Source organism: Myotis myotis, unplaced genomic scaffold (assembly GCF_014108235.1).
Source record: "Myotis myotis isolate mMyoMyo1 unplaced genomic scaffold, mMyoMyo1.p scaffold_m19_p_2, whole genome shotgun sequence".
NCBI lineage: Eukaryota > Metazoa > Chordata > Mammalia > Chiroptera > Vespertilionidae > Myotis > Myotis myotis.
In genome coordinates this window covers 146,302,681-146,324,394 of record NW_023416324.1, presented here as the reverse complement: position 1 = coordinate 146,324,394, position 21,714 = coordinate 146,302,681, and positions in this window count along the sequence as shown.

Here is a 21,714-nt window from a genome sequence, read left to right as displayed (position 1 = left end):
GAGCAATTTCGCCAATTCGGGTTGGATGTTACTAGTTTCAGCTGCTCACTCCATTTGCTCCGGGACATGACCTGGGACGCGTCTGCCTATACCGCCGCCATCTTCCGTCTCTCGTCTGTTTGACTTTTGAGTAGTTGCCAAACTGTGTCCACAGCAGCTATGCTGTATTACATTCTAACCAGCAATATGTGAGGGCTCCAATTTCTCCACATCTTCACCAATACTTACTATTCTACCTTTTTTATTATAGCCATTCTAGTGGGTATGAAGTGGAATTTTATGTGGCTTTGATTTGTGCTTCCAAGAAATAAAGTCCTTTAAATATTTAGAATTTAGGTAATCATTTCAAAAGTTTATCAATCTTGCTACATCAGTTTAAACATATCATCCTTCCATCCTTTGGGTAGTCTATTTGTCTATAACAGAATAAAGTTTAATGGTATTTTTTCTGGTCCTCTTTCTCTCTCCCTCCCTCCTTCTTTTCCTTCCTTTTTTCTGACCAGGTGCTAAGAAAGCTGCTTTCCTCATGGGCGTTAACTCCTCTGAGTTGGTGAAGGGCTTGATTCATCCTAGGATCAAAGTTGGTAATGACTGTGTTACTAGAGGTCAAAATATAGAACAGGTAAGGTGGTGTTTTTAAGAGAACTATGATTCTATGATCTTGTAATAATTATACACACATTATACTTATATATTTTTCCAATTTCTACGATGTCTGCAACAAGAGCATCCATAAAAAAGCAGCAAAGGGCTCCCGTGATGAATATTCCAAATGTTTCCACTCGGGATGCTCACCAGAGTGAGTGCACTAATGTTGAAGAGTCTTTGTTGCCTGAAATTGTGACAGTTTTCCCTTGAGCAATAAATCTCTTTGCAGAGGCAGGGGAGCCCTTTACATATTGTGATCACATCTTTGTTGCCCAGCTAAGAAGCTTTCAAAACTATTGGTTTCTGACATGGATAAAATCTGCAAATTGGCATCCCTCGTCTACTTGGATTATTGACTTTTGAGAGTAACAGACACATGGTGACATAGCTGAGAAAGGATTTCAGGACACATGCTGAAGTTAGTATTTGAAGGGAGGGGATTAAAAACACATGAACGATGAAAGGTCATGTAGGTTTTGTTCAGCATCCAAGAGAATGTTTTAATGATGGAATAACAGTGTTCTGAGACTTTGCCGGGATACAGTAGATACTCCCTGAGTCGCTGGGTAATGAGACCATCTGAGTATGCTAGTGCATTTCAAAAATAATAACATATCTGTAATGCGGATTAGTCAGTATGAAATGGGCATGCTGCAATAACACATGTGCTAATATCTCAGTGACAATAAAATAAGCATTTATTTTTTTCCACCGAGACCAGTACAGATGGTACAGCCTTCTTCCACTTTGTAGGTAGGACATCTGGAACACATGGACTCCAGGGATGATGTACAAGGGGAAAGATAATCTGTGGAGGAAGCACACCTCCCTAAACTGCTTGGGGCTGGAAGTGATATCACTTTCACTAATATTCTATTGGTAAGAGGTAGTCAAATTATCCCCTTAGCTACAGGGGGTCTGAGACATGTAGTCTTTCCTGGATAGAGGAGATGGTATGATTACCTATATGTATTAAGCACTCAGAGGTATTATCTGCTTCCATATTTAAAATACTCAGAACTAAGTAGGGAGGGTTGCAATACTTATGTTTTTCCAGTTGAGAAAAACTAAGGATTAGGGAATTTAAGTAACATTCCAAAGGACCCACAGCTAGTACTCAGGTGACACTTAGATTGTTTTTATACATCTGAAATCTGAGAACAAGAGATAAATGTACAAATTTGTGATAGAAGACAGTTATTTTGACTGCAGTAAACTATTTCTTTTGGTATATTAAGGCAGCTGGTGTGACTGTTACTTAAAACATTTCAACAACTAATCAAAATCAATTTCCTAGTTTAGCTTACTCTATAAATCAACAATTTTATCTCTACCACAATACTGACTATACTGAAACAATTTGCTTACAGTTTTGTCCTCCTGGGTAACTTGGTTCCTTGGGGCCATTGAGTGGGTGTAATTCATCTTCATGCCCTCGGCAGTTAGCACAGTGCCCTGCAAGCAGTAGGTGCTCCATAAATGTTAAAATAAATTAAGTACTGAGCTGAACATGAACTGGGATCAGCAGGACAAGTAGTTGAACTATTTCTTGGTAGTGAGGTGAGAGGCATGTGGCAGTTTCTTGCTTTTGTAAGACATTCACCACAACATGCCTACATGACATGCTATGATTATAGAACAAGGGTTTGCTCTGTAGAAAACTAATGAGGCTGTAGAAGGACTGAAATCAAACCTTTGCCTCTTTAATAGTGTGTTCTCAGGGACTGAGTTACCACTCCAGCCTTTACTATAATAGAACCAGTGAAGCAAGCTTATATATTGTTATTCAACATTGAAAGAAAAAAAAAATCCCTCCCCCTCTCTCCCTCCCTCCCTCCATTTCCTCCCTTTCCTCTCCCTCCCTCCCTTTCCTCCCTTTCCTCTCCCTCTCCCCTTTGCTTCCTCCTCCTCCTGGAGACAGTAAGACTGCACACTGTAAGGCTTTTCTTTTCTTATGAATTTTACTGACTTTATAGAGACAATTGCCACTGCTAAGAATAGTGATGTATGTATGTATTTTTTGATGACAATTGCAAAAGATGGCAAAAAATTCTTGCAGTGTTAACACTCTAAAATTTTTAGTTCTAGCTCTAATGCTAACTAGTTCTGAAGCCTTGGTTAAATGTCTTCACCCCTCTGAGCACCCCAACGAAGAGACTGAGTTCCCCTCTGTCTCAATGGAGGGGTGATTGGCATCTAAATGGGACAGTTCTTCATATGAGCATGTCCTGCACATTGTAGGAGGTTTTCCATTCCTGCTTCCAGGTGTTGAAGGTCAGTAACATACTCAGTCATTATGACATTCAGCAAGTGCCTCCCTGTTTCCAAGGGCATTCTTCCTTTAGGGGGCGGTACCGTCCTGAGCTGAGAGCCATAATACATGATTATGAACATATATACAATAGAATACTACTCAGCCATAAGAAAAGATGAAATACTGCCATTAGTGACAACATGGATGGGCCTTGAGAATATCATGCTAAATGAAATAAGTCAATCAGAAAAAGCTAAGAACCATATGATTTCATTCACAGCAACAAATAAACAAACAAGAAAAACAGCTAAGCTAAAATTTATAGACACAGATAACAGTATGGTGGTTATCAGAGGGAAAGGGGGTGGGAGGGTAGTAAAGGGTAAATGGGGTCACATATATGGTGACAAGATGATTTGACTTCAGATGTGGGCACATAATGCAATATCCAGATCATGTATCATGGAATTGTACACCTGAAAACCATACAATCTTATTAATTAATGTCACCCCAGTCAATTTAATTAAAAAAAGAACTAGGTTCTTCAGGTCTAGTGTTTTATGAGCCAATCAGAGTTCCAACTATGCCTATTAGGAACAAGTTATTTTAATTTAAAAAATATTAATGATAGAACAATAATAAAAATCAGTAACCATTTTTTCCCACTTTTCCTTGGATCCCTTTTTTTTTTTAAATTGTTTTATTGCTTAAAGTATTACAAAGGGTATTACATATGTGTCCTTTTTTCCCCCCCGCCCTTGACAATCCCCTGGCCTCCCCTACCCCCCAGTGTCAATGGACAAAAATCAGTAGCCATTGAGTACTTACTGTGGGTGCTGTGCTTAGGTATGGCAAACCTGCAAATTGATATTACTTATATCTCCATTTTATAGTGAAAGACAGTGAACCTTAGAAAGATTAGCTCCTCAAGGTAACACAGCTAGTGAACACTGGAGTGAGGAAGAGAAAGTGATAACAGTGGAAATGGGAAACTAACAGTCTCCAGTAAGTGCCAAATGTCGTGCTATACATACTTACAACATCTAGCACATTGAATCTCTCCCAACAATTCTGTGAGATGCATATTTTAATATTGTTATCTTACAGATGAGAAAGGCTGGGAGCAAAGTGGTTAAAAATATGGCTGACTCCATTATTTTTGTTGTTGTTTTTGTTCTTGCTATCATGCATGATTGCCTCCCAGTAATCAAAGTCTTCTGTGAGATTATTCTAAAAAGAGCTAAGAAATGAGTCCATTTAATCCCTGAAAAGTAGAACTGTATGTTTAGCTGCCTAATTCCTGTTATTGCACAGAAATGATGAACATGATTAATTTTGCCATATATTGGTTTACTGATTTCATTAATTCATTCAGCAGACATCATACTATCTATTTCTTCCTCTGCCGACATCTTCAGGCTTTCTTCCAGTATTTCTTCACTACCAGTTTTTCTCCCACCCCCACTTCTTGAGTATTTAGGGAATTAAAAGGAAGTGTATAGCCCTGACCCATTTGGCTTAGTGAATAGAGCGTCAGCCCATAGACTGAAGGGTCCTGAGCTCAATTCTGGTCAAGGGCACATATCTCGGTTGCAGGCTGGATCCTGGCCCTGGTCAGGGCTTGTGCCGGAACCAACCAATCGATGTGTCTCTCTCACATCAATGTTTTCCCCTCCCTTCCACTCCTTCTAAAAATAAATGGAAAAATATCCTTGGGTGAGGATTAACAAAACACACACACAAAAAGAGGTGGACAAGTTAGTCATGTTCTTTTTAAAGTTTCAAAGTGACTGCTGTAGACAGAGAGTGATTTCCTCGGTGCACCAGAGAATAAAAATCATTCTTGTTGCTTTGTTTGTGCGGCGTGCTCTTGACGCTGATAATAAAAAAACCGTGATGCCATCCGGCGTATGGATTACTGTGGGAATGACTCAAGATAACTGATCAGAGAGTGGGTGACTCAGAACTAAATCACCACCAGACACCAACTGGCTCCTGCTGCGCTCTCTCCTGGGCAGCTGAAGGATGGATGTGATGGGCCTGTTTTAAATGTTAAGTGGTTGGAGCCCATTCTGCCTCCAGGCTTGGAGCGTGTCCAGCTGAAATTCACTCCTACTTGGAGTCTGTTGGAAATCTGCTACTACATCAGCACCTTTACATCCTGGAAGTAGGCTCTGCCTTTGCACAGCATCTTCTGGAGGTTGGAGCTCTCCCCAGTAGGTTCCCTGAGAGCCTTGGCCACATACCTCTAGGGAGGGGAATGTAGCCCGAGGTTTCAGTAAGAGAATCTGAGTCAGAAGGAGGCACTAATTTGCCATTCTCCCTACAGGGAGTTGAGAGCAGCCTTGGGAACTAATATAAAGAAGTGGAAGCTGAGGCTAGAAAGAACCTTCAAGAGCATCAGATGAGGATACTGCATGCAGCCCCTTGAGGTTGGGTCACTTGCCATAGGTGACACTATTCATTAGGAGCTGCAACAGCAGCAGTAGGACGGGACTAGGGATTCCAGAGTCCTCACCTACTCTACCAGGACTTTTCACACTTGGTACATAGGAAACAGTGGGGATTGTGTTCAGAGTGCAAATTCTGATTCTCAGGTCTGGAACAGGATTTGGCATCTTCAACCAGCTTTCAGGTAGCGTTGACGCTGTAGGTCTTAGGGCCACACTTTGAATAGCAAGGCTTTAGAATACCCTGCCAGCTCCCCCAGGGTATTTGGTCCTTCGATAATAGGAACCGGATTTCTCTCAAAAGAGCATTGGTTAAAGAGGCACCAGGGTAACTCACCTCCCTTCCTTCTTTTTTCCTCCCCCTCTCCCTCTCCCTCTCCCTCTCCCTCTCCCTCTCCCTCTCCCTCTCCCTCTCCCTCTCCCTCTCCCTCTCCCTCCCCCTCCTCCTCTCCCTCTCCCTCCCCCTCTCCCTCTCCCTCCCCCTCTCTCTCCTCCTCTCCCTCTCCCTCCCCCTCTCCCTCTCCCTCTCCCTCTCCCTCTCCCTCTCCCTCTCCCTCTCCCTCTCCCTCTCCCTCTCCATTTTCTCCTTTCCTTGCTTCTTTCTTCCTTTTCTCTCATTTTATTGTGTTTCTTCTCATGTATCATTTCAGCAGCATGCTAGAGTCACAGAAAGTCAATAAATATATCAGATTTCACTAGAAGGCAGTCACTGACAGAGGCTGCCTGGGATTAAAATGAACCCTGCTGTCAGATGAAGGAGTGCTTTCAATGTGATTTCTAGGTGACCTCTGCCATTGGTGCCTTGTGCAAGTCAATATATAAAAGGATGTTTAAGTGGCTGGTGACACGTATCAACAGGGCCCTGGATGCCAAGCTACCAGGGCAGTTCTTCATTGGCATTCTGAACATCACTGGTTTTGAAATCCTTGATGTAAGTATCTTTGATAAAATGAAGTCAATGCATATTTACAAGGAGATTAGAAAATGTGAATTGAATGTCAGAAAATGTCATCAAAGTATGATGCAATTCATTCTTTGCAAACCTTAAGAGAGAGTTACTTTGGTTGAAAAGAGCAATCTATATATATAAAAGTCTAAGTGACCGTTACTACTGGTCGACTGAATGACTGGTCACTGTGATGTGCACTGACCACGAGGGGGCAGATGCTCAACACAGGAGCTGCCCCCTGGTGGTCAGTGTGCTCCCACAGCTAACCTCCTGCGATCTGGGCTGGCCAACCTCCCGTGGTCCCTCTCCCTGGCTGGCCGGCCCTGATCATACCTGATAGGGACTGAGCGAGATCGCCTTGATCACTGGCTAGGCCGAGAGTCCCCACCTGTGCACAAATTCACGCACGAATTTGTGCACTGGTCCTCTAGTTATTAATATTAGTAAATAACAATAATTATCATAATGAATAGTATTAAGAAATTAATTAAGCTTTAAATAAAGGTAAATAGAGATAAAGGAATATTTTATGATTTTGGATTGGTTGCCCCTCGTACATCCCCCAACTTGGGATCAAACTCGCAACCTAGGTATATGCCCTGACTGGGACTTGAACCTACAACCTTTCAGTGTACAGGATGAAGCTCCAGTCCACTGAGCCACACTGACCAGGGAGGAAGAAGGTAAACATTTAACTGGACATTTTTTATTTACTGGGTTTATTTGCCATGATGTGTCCACATTTTTCCAAGTGGAACTAAATTTTATTTTATTTTTTGAGGTACATTTGACCAAAATACGTATATATTTAAGGGGGACAAGTTTTGATTTGGTACACATATATATTGTGAAATAATCACCACACTTAAGTTAATTAACATATCCATCACCTCAAGTTGTTGCCGTTTTCTCAATTTTATTTTTATCTCTTCTTACCTAATTACATCTTTGAAGTATAACAGCCTTGAGCAACTTTGCATTAATTTAACCAATGAAAAATTACAACAGTTCTTCAATCAGCACATGTTAGTTCTGGGGCAAGAGGATTATATAAAAGAAGGCATTGACTGGATGTCCATGGGCTTTGGTCTGGATTTGCAAGCCTGCATAGATCTCGTTGAGAAAGTAATGCATGTTTCTCTCCTCATTCGTTTTCATTTAAGGATTGTCCCTGCTTGCCACGTTGATGCCAGGACTCACGTTCTGTCGGAGGGTGGAAGTGGGGCAGGACAGCTCTGCACATTTTCTCTTAATGTCTTTGTGTGCAGTACCCGTGGCATCCTAACTAAACTTCCATGGCAGTTACCCCCCTCCATCATCTCTAACGCAGGCTGTCGCTACGCATTTGCTGTTTACTCGTGGCCACCACTGTTAATGTGTGAGGAGACTTGTTGAGATTAAAAATGGTCATGCTCTTGACTGGAAAAACAGAGCTGAAAGTATGGGCACCATTGGCCCTGGCTGATTAACATAAGGTGAAGGAGGAGACCCAGAGCAGCTTAACGAAATTTGGCAATTGAGTACGCAAACAACTGCCATACATCCTCCAGGTCACTACCCTGCAGGATGCAGTTTGTTCATTTAATTGGACAAGTACCAGTTAGTTTATGTAATTTATGACAATACTTCATGGCTTATTAGTAAATTAGCCGCAGTGCATGGTTTCTGAATTCAGTGGTGTTTCCACGTGCTCTGGGATACATTAAGGGGTAGATTAAGTGGGTTTGCTGGAGGTACTCACGATGGCCCTTTGCTGTAGCTTTGTCCACAAGAGCAAGTGTGGTGGCATGTGAGTGCCCCTGTGTGTCTCTGTAACTGGATTTCTATGGAGTCTGAAGAAGGGGCGGAGCAGGTCAAGGCCTCAGGCTTTTAACTTTCTGAAGGTTTCTTTAGCTACACTGTCACATTGGATTCTCAACAACCCTGCCAGGACAGGGTTAAGGTGATGACGTTTATTGGGCCTCAGATTTTATCAATCAGTGTTCCATCAATATTATTTATTAGGTTTCAGCTGAAACAAAATCTTCCTTGAAAATAGCCATTATTTCCAACAGGAGTGGGCATCACATTGATTTAATTTCCTTTATAACCAGTGTACTTCCCTGGGGGGAAGAACAGGCTGATTAAACAAATAATGACCAACCTGTGAGTTGATTAAAAAATAATAATAATAACCCAACCATGAGCTGGTCAATGTTTGCTAGCCTCATTCAAGTTTGCTAGCATCATTGTAGTTTTCTGATTAGAAATGAAAGAGGAGAACTGGAGCTTCTCAGAGGGGCAGATGTGGCTCCTGGCGATTGTTACCTGTAATATTAACTTACTCTGATTATGGCAAGATACTGTTTTCAGGCAGGAAGATGGGACATGAGCATGACTCAGATCCTGATAGGTCTGGGAATGTTACTGATTTTTAGTTATCTGAAGCCTATTGTCTCACATCTGCCAGTATCAGTTATTTCAAATAATAGACTTGCAGCATGGATGCAATTTCCTGTTGTATTTTCTACTGATATGATAAAACGAGAAAACAAAAACTGACCACATGATAGAAGGGGAAGATAAGTCTTCAGCTTCATGTGAGTGATTTCAAAGGTATTCAGGTCAGGCAAATGAGGAATACCAAAACCTATCTTAAAGTTATTTCATATTTTGAAAAGATGCATTGTGCTGGCTCAAGCTATGTGAAGAAAATTTATAGTAAATATTAATGATTAAACTTACTCCTTGAAATAGTATAAATCATGGGACATTTTCAAAATTCAAAGGAACTAAAATGCATTATTTTGTATAAAGTGTCTTAGAGCATACATCTGTGTGTATATGTAAAGAAAAGGGATTTCCATACATAAAAGTTTTAAATGTTTATGTTCGTTAGGAAAATTCATGTCAAACTAAAACAAATTTACTTTTTAAATTAAGCTTTTATTTTTAAATCAGTTTTAGGTTCAGAGAAAAATTGAGGACAAAGTACAGAGATATACCTTCTCTCCCATGTATGCATAGCCTCCCTGGTTGTCAACATCCCCACCAGAGTGGTACATTTGATACAGCTGAGCAACCTACACTGGCACATCATTATCACTTAAAGTCCATAATTTACCTTAGGGTTCACTCCTGGTGTTGTACATTCTATGGGTTTGGAGACATGTATGATGACATGTATCCATCACTATGGTATCATACAGAGTATTTTCACTGCCCCTGGAAATCACTGATCTTTTTACTACCTCCATAGTTTTGCCTTCCCCAGAATGTTATACATTTGGAATTCATACAGCATGTAACCTTTTTATATTGGCTTCTTTCACTTAGGAATCTGTATTTAAGGTTGTTCCACATCTTTTCATGGTTTTGAGGCTCACTTATTTTTAGCCCTGAATAGTATTCCATTGTCTGGATGCACCACAGTTTATTTATCCATTCACCAACTGAAGGAAATCTTGATTGCTTTCAAGTTTTGGCAAGCAAAACTGCTTTAAATAGCTAAGCTGCTACAAATATCCATGTGCAGGTTCTTCAGGTGGACATGTCTTTAACTCCTTTGGGTAATAACCAAGGAACATAATACAAATGGATTTTAACATCAGCTTTAATTATTAATTTGGACTTCAAGCATACAGTGACTTGCTTCAATATTGTATACATGAAATTCGTGCATGGGGGGGGAGGTCCCCTCAGCCTGGCCTGCACTGTCTCCAATCTGGGACCCCTCGGACATCCCTCTCACAATCTTGGATTGCTGGCTCCTAATCGCTCACCTGCCTGACTGTTTGGTCACCCCTAGCTGCCCTCCACCCCCACCAACCTGGTCGCTCCTAACTGCCCCCCGCTGCCAGCCAGGTCACCCCCAACTGCCCCCTCCCTGCTGGCCTGATCGCTCCTAACTGCCTCCCCTGCTGGCCTGGTTACCTCCAACTGCAGCCCCCCCGGTGGCCTGATTACCCCTATCTGCCCTCCCCACACCAGCCTGGTTGCTCTTACTGCCTCCCCTGCCAGCCTGGTCACCTCTTACTGCCTCCCCTGCTGGCCTGGTCGCCCCACGCAGCCTGCTGTTCAGTCATTTGGTCGTCCCTCACTAACCCCACTACTGGCCTGGTTGTAGGCAGCCATCTTGTGAAGGCGTGAGGGTTAATTTGCATATTACCTTTTTATTATATAGGATGTAGTAAAGAAATCAATTATATGATTATCTCACCCTTATTTCATTACTTTGAAATATTCTAGTTTGTTTAGAACTTGAGCATAAATCATTTGTTTATTAAAGTATTAACATATAATTATATATTTATGGTTTTACATAGGAATTGGTAAAGAGATTAATTCTAATATTTTTAAGCAAATAAATCCAACATTATACATTTAAAAATTTGTTGCCCCTCCATTGTAGTCACCTTGAGAAGCTATATCTAACCATCTTCCAATAATTCAGCCCTTTTGGAAAATGTCTCTCACAGGATGGGAATTGGGATAATGTTTTTGAAATATTACCAGCTTTACTACTGATCATCTTACCTATCGGAGTCTAAACTCTGTTACTTAACTTGAGCACATTGTTTACCTTATTTGCCTGAATAATTTTTAGTTGTTTCTATAAAATGTACACCATCAAACAATATGAAGTTTCCATGTACCAGTAGTCCATTATGTCTAGATAGCCTAAGGAAGTTTCTAAACTATTTTAAATCCTGGTAGCAGCTTGGCAAGAAGTGTTGTTGCCTCCTAAGTGGGGTTCTTTGGATGTGTAAATTCTGATGTTTTTATTATAAAATGAATCACATTAATGTCTAGATATCTTTTGCATGCACATAAATATCTTCTTTAAACATATAATTCAGTGCTTTCTTGTTTGCAACTCTGTTTTTTATGCCTATTGCCCATAGCAAAGCAGCCCAGGACCCAAAACTCAAACCTGTATGTCTGAGTGTTCACCTGTCAATTACTTAAAAATTTTCTAGCAACTTACATTTAACTCACCTTGGAACTTACTAGGCTAAGGGTTGTGAGAAATGTAAACCAGAGGCCTCATCCTAGCCCTGAAGGAACTTAGAATGTAAATAGAAAGATGTCTTAAGACCAAAACTATTACTTTTTTTTCTTTTTATTGGAAAAGTAAGTAAATTTATTCAATAACTAACCCGTTTTTGATCAGCTCCTTATCACTCCACTGGTGAGGGGAGATTCCTCTCCTAGCGTTATGGCTATAGCTAAACATAGCACACCCATCACTGGACAGATGAGATTGACAACAGCTTATTAGTCACAGATACTCACAGCCTGGGGGTGGAGAACACAGCATGCCATGCAGAGCCACATGGTGTTTGCACTTGGGAAGAGAATGGGTGAGCAGGGGCTTTAGGAGGCAGGCTTTGTAGTAATAATAGGGTGAGGTGACCCTTGGTTGCCCCTGGAGGATGTGACTGACTTGGAGTAATTCCATGGGTTGGCAGGGAACTGAAACCCATTACTCAAGGCTAAGCAGACACTGTGACAGGTCCCATGATAAGGAAGGTTGTTGGCTAGGAGACCTCACCCATGGAAGCACAACGGGAAGAGGAACTTGTGATTGGTAATTTGAGGCTCTCCTTGTTTTCCCTGATGTCAAGGAACACATAATGTTGGACCTTAATTTTAGGCCCAATACCACACTGCTGTGTAGAAGACTTCGAATTAAATGTTGTAAAAAACTTAAGCATTTGTTATAAATAGCACTTGCCCTTAGGAAGTATGCAGTCAAGTAGATTTGTAAGTCTAATAAATTTAAAAATATATGTCAGCATAAATGGAGTAAAGACACTGTCAGAGACCCACAGAGCTCATAAGTGGGAATCTAGCAAGGCCTGGTGGGAAAGAGTGTACAATTTTAGCTAGATCTTAAGGAATGAATATGACTTCAGCAGATGAAGAGAGGAAGCTAGCAGGTGAGGGGACTGGCAAGAGCAAAGACATAGAGACAGGAAAGCAAAGAACACATTCCAAAATGTTAGGAGTCTAGTTAGAACTTAGAACACACACGTGAAAGTAGCTAGAAGTAAACAAAAATAGAAGGTCATGTTGTGAAGGGCTTTTAATGAATTAATATCTTATTTGGAAGTAACGGGGAGCCAAAAAGGGTTTTATGCTGGCTATAGAATAGTCAGAGCTGCTTGTGTTTAATCTGGTAGATTCGTGTATGGTGGTTGCACTGGAAGGAAAATCTAAAATTAAGGCATTTTGGAAGCTGTTACAGTAGTCCAGGTGAATAATAGGTCCTGAATCAGGATAGCAAAAATGGAAATAGTAAGAAGGTGACAGATAAAAACAAGAGGAAGGCAGAATTGATCATATTTGAAGAGGGAGAGGTTAGAGCCCTAATGTTCCGAATCAGGGCAACTGGCTCAAACCATTTACTGTGCAATGGAGAGCACCTGCTGCTATGGGGCAGCATTTGGTAATTACTTTGCTGGAGGGCCTCATATTTATTAAAAGCTTTACGCCTCTCAAGCACCGGGGAAATGGAGAATACTCTGAAGAGTGTTTCCCCTCCTCAGTGATTTAGTTGTTACATTATGAGCTATACCGTCCACTTATTTTTCATAGAACTTCCATTCACCCCAAAACTGGCATCACTGAAGTCCCAAGGAAATGACAGTCCTAATGGTCCTCTACCTGAAACAGGGCTACCGTGCCTGGTGAGTTTGCCAAAACCCTCCTGTTAACAGACACCATCCCAGGAGATGCTTAAACTTTTAAACTATTAATTCCAGTTTTTATTGAGGATTGACTGACTATAGGCAGGATGAGAAAATACATGGTCCAAGATGGAGTCCATGCCTCGCAGCACCTGTACCAGGAAATTCACTGTGTAATTTATCAGTATCTCTCTTGTCTTCCTCATCCTCTTTCTCATTTTTCACTCTCCCAAGAACCCAAAAGGTCAGTGCTGCCAGGAGCAAGAGAGGTGTCGGTTTCACTTAGACTATTTTCTCCTCACTTAGAACAGTTCACATACTCACTCATTGCATCATTCCCCACCTAGATGCTTCAGATCAAGGAAGATGTCCCAGAACTATTCAGTACAAGAGTTATTGGTGGAATGTTGTTCAATACATCATCTATTAAATGCAAGTTGTAAGTCTGAGACTAAACAAGAGGTAGAAAACCATAGTCCATATATTAGAATAACAGACTCAGATGGATCAGAAACATAATCTTCAAATATCTGATGATCCACCATTTAGAAGAATTAGACTGACTTGTATTGGCTCTAGTAGAATGATTTAAAACAAAGTATTCTGAACTTGAGACAAATTTTCTTTTAATATATCACCCACAGAGCATTGACTCAACTTGGTTTGTTCTCACTCTATGGAAATATTCGCGCATAAGCTAATCTGCTTTTTAGAAGGAAATGGTGAAGGGAATTGAAAGAGTTATTAGGGAGTTGGACTAGAATCAGTGATGGCGAACATTTTGAGCTTGGCGTGTCAGCATTTTGAAAAACCCTAACTTAACTCTGGTGCCGTGTCACATATAGAAATTTTTTGACATTTGCAACCATAATAAAACAAAGAATTATATTTTTGATATTTATTTTATATATTTAAATGCCATTTAACAAAGAAAAATCAACCAAAAAAAAAATGAGTTCGCGTGTCACCTCTGACACGTGTGTCATAGGTTCGCCATCACTGGACTAGATCCTTAATGTCTTTCTCAAACCTAAGAGTTTATGGTTCTTAGGTATAAAGGATTGATAGAGAATTATGAAATTTATGTTGTTATGTCAAGAGATCATGTTGCAATTTGAAATTTTCATGACAGTTTACCTGTACCTCTGTTTGGTCTACTTTGTGATCTATATATCATGTGTATGTCTTGTTTTCTCGACTAAATGCTCTGGGGCCAAAACCCATGTCTGATTATTTCTTCTTTTTTTTCAACATTGATTTCAGAAAGAGGAAGGGAGAAGGGGAGAGAAAAAGAAACATCAATGATGAGAGGGAATCATTAATTGGCTGCCTCCTGCACACCCCCCACTGGGGATTGATCCTGAAACCTAGGCATGTGTCCTGACTGGGAATCGAACCATGACCTCCTAATTCATGGGTCGACACTCAACCACTAAACCACACCATCTGGGCTAATTATTCTTTTTAAACCCAAACTGTCGGTACAATAATTGGTTCATGAAGGCCCTTCAAAAATATTCATGAAGTAGGTAAATGAATATACAAATATACAAAATAATAGGCAAATATTAGTCCTTGATTCCCACCCCAAACCTAATTAATGGCAGTATCTATTACCCATTTGCTCAAACCAAAAGCCTGGTCGTTCATTTGTTCTTTTCTTTTTCTTTCTTTCTTCTTCTTTCTTTCTTTCTTTCTTTCTTTCTTTCTTTCTTTCTTTCTTTCTTTCTTTCTTTCTTTCTTCTTTCTTTCTTCTTTCTTTCTTTCTTTCTTTCTTTCTTTCTTTCTTTCTTTCTTTCTTCCTTCCTTCCTTCCTTCCTTCCTTCCTTCCTTCCTTCCTTCCTTCCTTCCTTCCTTTCTCTCTCTCTCTCTCTCTCTCTCTCTCTCTCTCTCTCTCTCTCTCTCTTTCGTTCAATATATTTTTATTGATTTCAGATAGGAAGGGAGATGGAGAGAAAGACAGAAACATGATGAGAGACCCTTGAGTCCACAGGCTGATGCTCTATCCACTGAGCAAGCCAGCTAGGGCAATCCTCCTTTCTATTACATCCCATATTCTATCCACTGGCAATTTGTAACCCAGGTCTAATTTCAACCTCTATCACATTTCAATGATTTTTCACAGCCTCTAATACTATAACTAGTCTAGATCAGAGGTCAGTAAACTACAGCCCTGTAGGCCAATTCTGGTCTGTATCCTGTTTTTGTAAATAGTTTTAATGAAACATTGTCACACTCATTTTATTTACATATTGTCAATTGCTCTTTCAGGGCTGAAAGGGTTGAGTTGATGGCAGAAGTGTAACAGAGACTAGATGGCCCACAAAGTCTAGTAAATATATATATTACTAGAGGCCCAATACATGAAAATTTGTGCAAGAATAGGCCTTCCTTTCCCCTGCTGCTGGCACTGGCTTCCCTCCAACACCCGGGACCCGGGCTGGCTTCCCTCTGGCCCTGGCTTCATCAGGAAGGACGTCTGGGATGATGTCCAATCTAATTAGCATATTACCCTTTTATTATTATAGATATGGCCCTTTAGAGAGAAATTCTGCCAATTGGGACCATCAGGTTTTCTATCACATATCCTGTTTTTGTTTTTATAACCCTTTAAAAATGTAAAAACCAATAAAAAGTAAAAATGTAAAAACCGGGCCTGGCCAGTTTGGTTCGGTGGATAGAGCATTGTCCTGCAGACTGAAGGGTCCCAGGTTTGATTCCTGTCAGGGCACATGCCTGGGTTGCGGGTTCAGATCCCCAGTGGGGTGTGTGCAGGAGGCAGCCGATCAATGATTCTCTCTCATCATTGATCTTTCTATCTCTCCCTCTCCCTTCCTCTCTGAAATCAATAAAAATATTTTTAAAAAGTGTAAAAACCATTATTAGTTCACTGGCTTTCCAATACAGGCTATAGGTAAGATTTGACCAATAGGCTCTATTTCACCAACCCCTGTTCTAAACCTCCTTTTCAAGCATAAATCAAATCATATCACTTCATGTTAAAAATCTCCAAAGGCTTCCTATTATACTTAAAATAAAATTCAAATGTCTCACCATGGTCTGTAAGACCTTTGGGATACAATACTCCTTACCTCTCTGGCTTTATCTTGTAACCACATACTCCATCTGACTAGCTTTGCTCTGTCCACACTTGACTCTGGCAGGACCTCAAATTTGCCAAGTGTGCCACTGCTTCAGAGCTTTGCACTCTTTATTTCTCTGTCCAGAATACTTTATACCATCTTCTCAGAATTGCTCTTCTCATTCAGGTCAGAGGGTCTTCCCCACAATCTTACTAAAATAACTCCCACTCAGAAGAAATGTAAGTGCTCAGAAGAAATCATGCTCTATCTCTTTACTTTGCATGATTTCTTCTGAGCACTTATATGAAACTAAGCCAGTTATTTTTTCTTTGCTTGTGTGTTTGCTCCACTAGAATGTAAGCACCCTGAAGAAAGGCACTTTGTCTATGTGGTTCATGGCCATATGGCTACTACTACTGATGCCTGGCTCCTAGTAGATATTTAATAACTATTTGTTGACTGGATAATGGCTAGTTATATTTAGTGAATATCCCTTCCCTTTGTCAACTGATTAAGTTCCTGGGAAAGAGTCTACACTAACCCCCTACTGAAAATGCCATTTCCTGGTATTTTCTCATCTGCTGTTTCTATGAATCACCAACAGCCAATGGGAATCTTTTCATCCTTGAAGAGGAATGTATGTTTTCTCAGGCTACAGATGTGACTTTCAAGACCAAATTTTTTGACAATTTTGGAAGTTGGTTCGTTTCCAGAAGCCCAGCCTGATAAGAAGAAGAAACATGAAGCTCATCTTGAACTTGTCCATTATGCAGGAATGATAAGTTACCTGTAGACCTTCAGCCCTGACTGTTTCAAATGCACTCAGCCGAAGTCTTTAGGTAATACATAACTAAAGTTTAGATTAAATGAAGAGATGAATAAAATAAATCTCACTTCTAGAAAAAAGTTGGTTCAGCCTTTTTGCACTTAGGAAATGAAATAGCTATACTATAATAGTTTTCCATGTGTACAAGGGTCAAAAATCTCAAAATAGACCCGGTCACCCCAACTCAAAGTAAGACATTTTAGGAAGTCATGGAGACTATCAAAGTCATGGATTTTTCCTTATTTGTCCTTCCTTTTAACTTAACAGTGTATAAATGAGTGCTTTCAATTGATCTTTTTATTGAAGATTAAAAAAAAAAATCTCTCATAAAACAATAGTCACTGTAAAGTAATGATCTCAAATTTTTGGCCAACAAAGGTTTCTAATGGACCTCACTGCTTCTTTGCATTTCCCCACTGGTGTGAGTGTGTGTGTGTGTGTGTGTGTGTGTGTGTCTTTTTTCTGCTTTTATGTTTCTAGTCAGTGATTCTAGTTAGAACAGAAAGATAACTAATAAAGGATAAAATAATACTTCAACCTAAAAATGACCAGCCAACTGTATAGATTTGCTTGTAATTTTCTTCTTTGATACAATTCTTAAATATCTACACTAATAAAAGAGAAACATGGTAATTGGCGTACAACGGCTACCCTTTTCATTGGCTAATCAGCAAGATATGCAAATTAACTGTCAGCCAAGATGGCAGCCGCCAGCCAGGCAGCTTGAAACTAACATGATGCTTGCTTGCCTCAGTGACGGAGGATCGTTGGAGGAAACCAACGTTCCCCGCCTGTGGCTGCAGGCCTCAGAGCAGGCAGTTTAAGAAACATTGTAACAAATACCGCCGGACTTCAGCCAGCAGATTCGCAACATTGTAAGCAAAGGCCAGAAACCTACTTTCAGCCGCGGAGGCCTAAGAGCTGGAGCCAAACCTCAAGGTAAAGCTGGCCCAGAATAAAAAAGAAAAAAAAAGAAAAAAAGGAGCGGTTGGGAACTTCAGTCACTCCCAGCCTGAAAACAGCCCTCAGCCCCTCACCCAGACTGGCCAGGCACCCCAGTGGGGACCCCCACCCTGATCCAGGACACGCTTCAGGGCAAACCAGCTGGCCCCACCCATGCACCAGGCCTCTACCCTATATAGTAAAAGGGTAATGTGCCTCCTGGCACGGGGATCAGCGTGACAGGGGGCAGCGCCCAAACCCCCTGATCACCCTGCGGCTCTGTGTGTGACAGGGGGTGGGGCCCCAACCCCCTGAGCAGCTCTGCTCTGTGCCTGATAGGGGGGAGCTCCCCAAACCCCCCCCCCATGGGCCCTGCTCTGTGTGTGATGGGGTAGAGCCATAACCTCCCCATCAGCCCTGCCCTGAGTGTGAGAGTGGCAGCGCCCCAACCCCCTGATGGGCCCTGCTCTGTGTGTGACGGGGGGTGGCGCTGCAACCTCCCCATCGACCCTGCCTTGAGTGTGACAGGGGACGGTGCCCCAATCCCCCAATTGGCCCTACCCTGAGCGTGACTGAGGGTGGCATCACAACCTCCCAATCTGCCCTGCTCTGTGCATGATGGGGTGGCACCCCAACTCCCCAATTGGCCCTGCTCTGAGCCCGACCAGGGGCTGCACCTAGGGATTGGGCCTGCCCTCTGCCACCCGGGAGCAGGCCTAAGCCAGCAGGTCGTTATGTCCCGAGGGGTCCCAGACTGTGAGAGGGCACAGGCCTGGCTGAGGGACCCCCCCTCCCCACTTAAGTGCACAAATTTTTGTGCACCGGGCCTCTAGTTAATTATAATAATATTTAGAGCAAAATACCATTATAATTGTCAATGATTATTTGAATACTCGCTATGTGTCAGAGACACTTGGATTATTTCATCTAATCTTGCCTATGAAGGAGTGCTGATGTTAATTGTTTCTACTTGAAATACCATGTATTTCTTCCTCCCTCTCCCTCCCTCCTTCTTTTCTCCCTTCCTCACCTCCCCTTCTCTTCCTTTCTTCTTCAGTGCAAATGGTAAATTCTGAGAATCTCTTTGGGTAGCACAAGGACTTCTGGGAGTATTATTCAGTATTGTTACATCAAACTAATTTAAAGGTTTGCTTTTTTTTAAAGAAACGCACAATTTGCTATGTTAATTTATGTATTCTCTTTTGTTACCCGAACTGCGTGTCTTTCTAAAGGTGCCTTATAACATCAGTGTCTGGCTTATAAAAACAAAGACATTCTTAATGAAAGGGTGGTAGCTATATTTCAGAAGTAACCTAACAGACTTCTGGCAAATCTTTTTGAAAATTACATCAGTACTGACAGTGGTGAGTCAAACAATCTTCCCTCATTTTTCAGCCTCAGAATGGAACCCATGGTTGCCTTGACACTTACAACAACCCTTACTTCTTTCCTGTGATATCTGTCTGCTCTGTGGTCTGGTTGTCCCCTCTTATTAGCCTTTCTGATCTCAGGCTCATGGTTCTTCAAGGAAATGGTGCTCAAAGATAGTTATATTTCAAGAATCCTGCTCTGGTTTGCCTTTATCTTCTGCTTGACCCAGATGCAAAGAGAGAGCAGCAAACCATGTTTTGAAAAAAGATTTTGGGGAAATAACAAGTCACTTTAATAGATATTCCCCAAATATCTTGGAATTTTCCTTCACAGTGCTTTTCTATTATAATAACTTGAAGTTATTTTAAGCTTCATGATGACAGGAATTATGTCTGATTTGTTCAATCATAGCCTCAAGTATGTAGCAAATGCCTGTTTTATTGATCAACTAACAACTAATCTTGTTTAATAGTTTGTAATTTACAAAGCACTTTCAGATATATCATCTTACTCAAGCCTTGTCATGACCCTTTCAGATACATAGAGAGGAAAATCTCTCCCTTTCTTACAAGAACAAGTGTAGAAGAGTAAGTAGCATCCCCAGCTTCAGAAATCCATTAAATGGCAAAGCCAAGGTAGGAAGCAGGATTTCTCAGAAACAAACAAAATGGAGAGGTGGACAGGATACAATTCAGACTTCTGTACCATGACACAAAGCATTGAAGATACTGAGCTTAAGTTGCTAACATCAGCCTCACAACCAAACTAACGCTAGGCTAGCTACAGAAGGACGGTCTCACAGTCCATAGCAAAGTCGCAGATTGGCAGCCTTTGAGAAAAACTGGTCTTCAAGCATGGTTGTGTTTGGTCCAGACAGGTGAAAAAATAATCAGAAGATTTCATATACACATTTGATTTCCCTATTTCTTTAAAAAAAATGGGAGCAGAATTATATGAAAATAGAAAATCTGACCAGCCTGGTTCAGATACCTTCATGGCAATTGGGCAGAACACTAACTGTTCTTTAAATGGGGTGTGTACTCTTACCTCCTAACATTCTCATCCTCTTATTATCTTACACCCAGCTTCAAGTGAACTCCTGGCCCCTGTGGGCTGATTAGGAACATCGGACTGGGTTTGATCCCCAATAGAAGGCGTGCAGGAGGCAGCCAATTGATGGAGAGAGAATTTAGCTTTTCCTGGCTTCACCAGCACAAGCTGACATAATTCGGGAGCGTACCTGAAATCCTGTTGGCCTGTCTCAAGAGGAATCCTGTTGACAGATGGAAACTACTGTGTTGGACTCTGATCATCCTCAGGCAATGCATCTGCCTAATTCTAATTGGTCCAAAAGTGGCTCTGAGAATCTGTTAGATAGAGGTCACGGTGCTTATGGCTCCCAGATGAGTAATTCTCTGATCCTAAGAAATCAGGGAGTGGTTTGGGCAGAGAATTAGGAGGAAGTCATCTTCTAATTCTTTAGGGTGTATGCTGTATTCTTTGGAAATAGAAGAGAATTGTCCAGAATGTCTTTTTCCATAATTATTTAAGCACCCCCCTGAAAAGAGTTGCCTCTAAGTTTCCGACTCAGCCAACCATCAAGTTACCTATAATAACCACACTTTTATTTTATTTTAAACCAGTTATAATAAAAAAATTAATGGAGGGTGGTATATTCCCTTTTCATGTATGGAGAAACTGAAATACAGGCAACTCAAGTGGTTCCCTTTGAGGGCCTAAGGCATGTCAGTAGGACATTCTTAATTAAACTTCATGACATCTGTCTCAGCACAGTACTACTCAGGCAGAGAATATTTTATTAGTTTTTCATATTGATAGCTGGCCCATTTTTTTCCAGATTGCCCATGGATTTTGTTGTTGTTTTACATCTTAGTGAGTTAGCACTACACAGATGTTTGTAAAACAAATTGGCTTAAGCATAAATTCTTTTGCTTCAAGAAAATGGAAGTAGATTTTTTTATAAATTATAAAAGTAATGTATGAGTGTTGCCAAAACCACAGAAAATATAGAAAAACTAAAAAATGGGACATCAAGATTACCTATAATCTTACATAGGAGATAACAACTGCTAACATTTTGATGTATATTCCTCCCAACTTTTTATGTGTATAGCCACCCACAAAAAACTTCACTTAGAAACACGTACAACTTGACAAGTGTGGCTCAGTTGGTTGAGCAGCGTCCCATGCACCAGGAGGTCATCGGTTTGATTCCCTGTCAGGGCACATGCCCCGGTTGTAGATTTGGTCTCCAGTAGAGGGTGTGCAGAAGACAGCCAATCCATGTTTCTCTCTCAGAGATGTTTCTCTCTCAGAGATGGTTTTTTTTCTCTCTCTTCCTTTTCCTTCCTCTCTCTAAAATCAATTAAAACATTTTTTTTTTTAAAAAAAGCATACATACACAAACCCATGTATATACACACAGGATCATAATATACAAACTATTTTGTAACCTACTCTTTCTCTTAAATTCTAGAAATATTTCCATGTCAGTTACA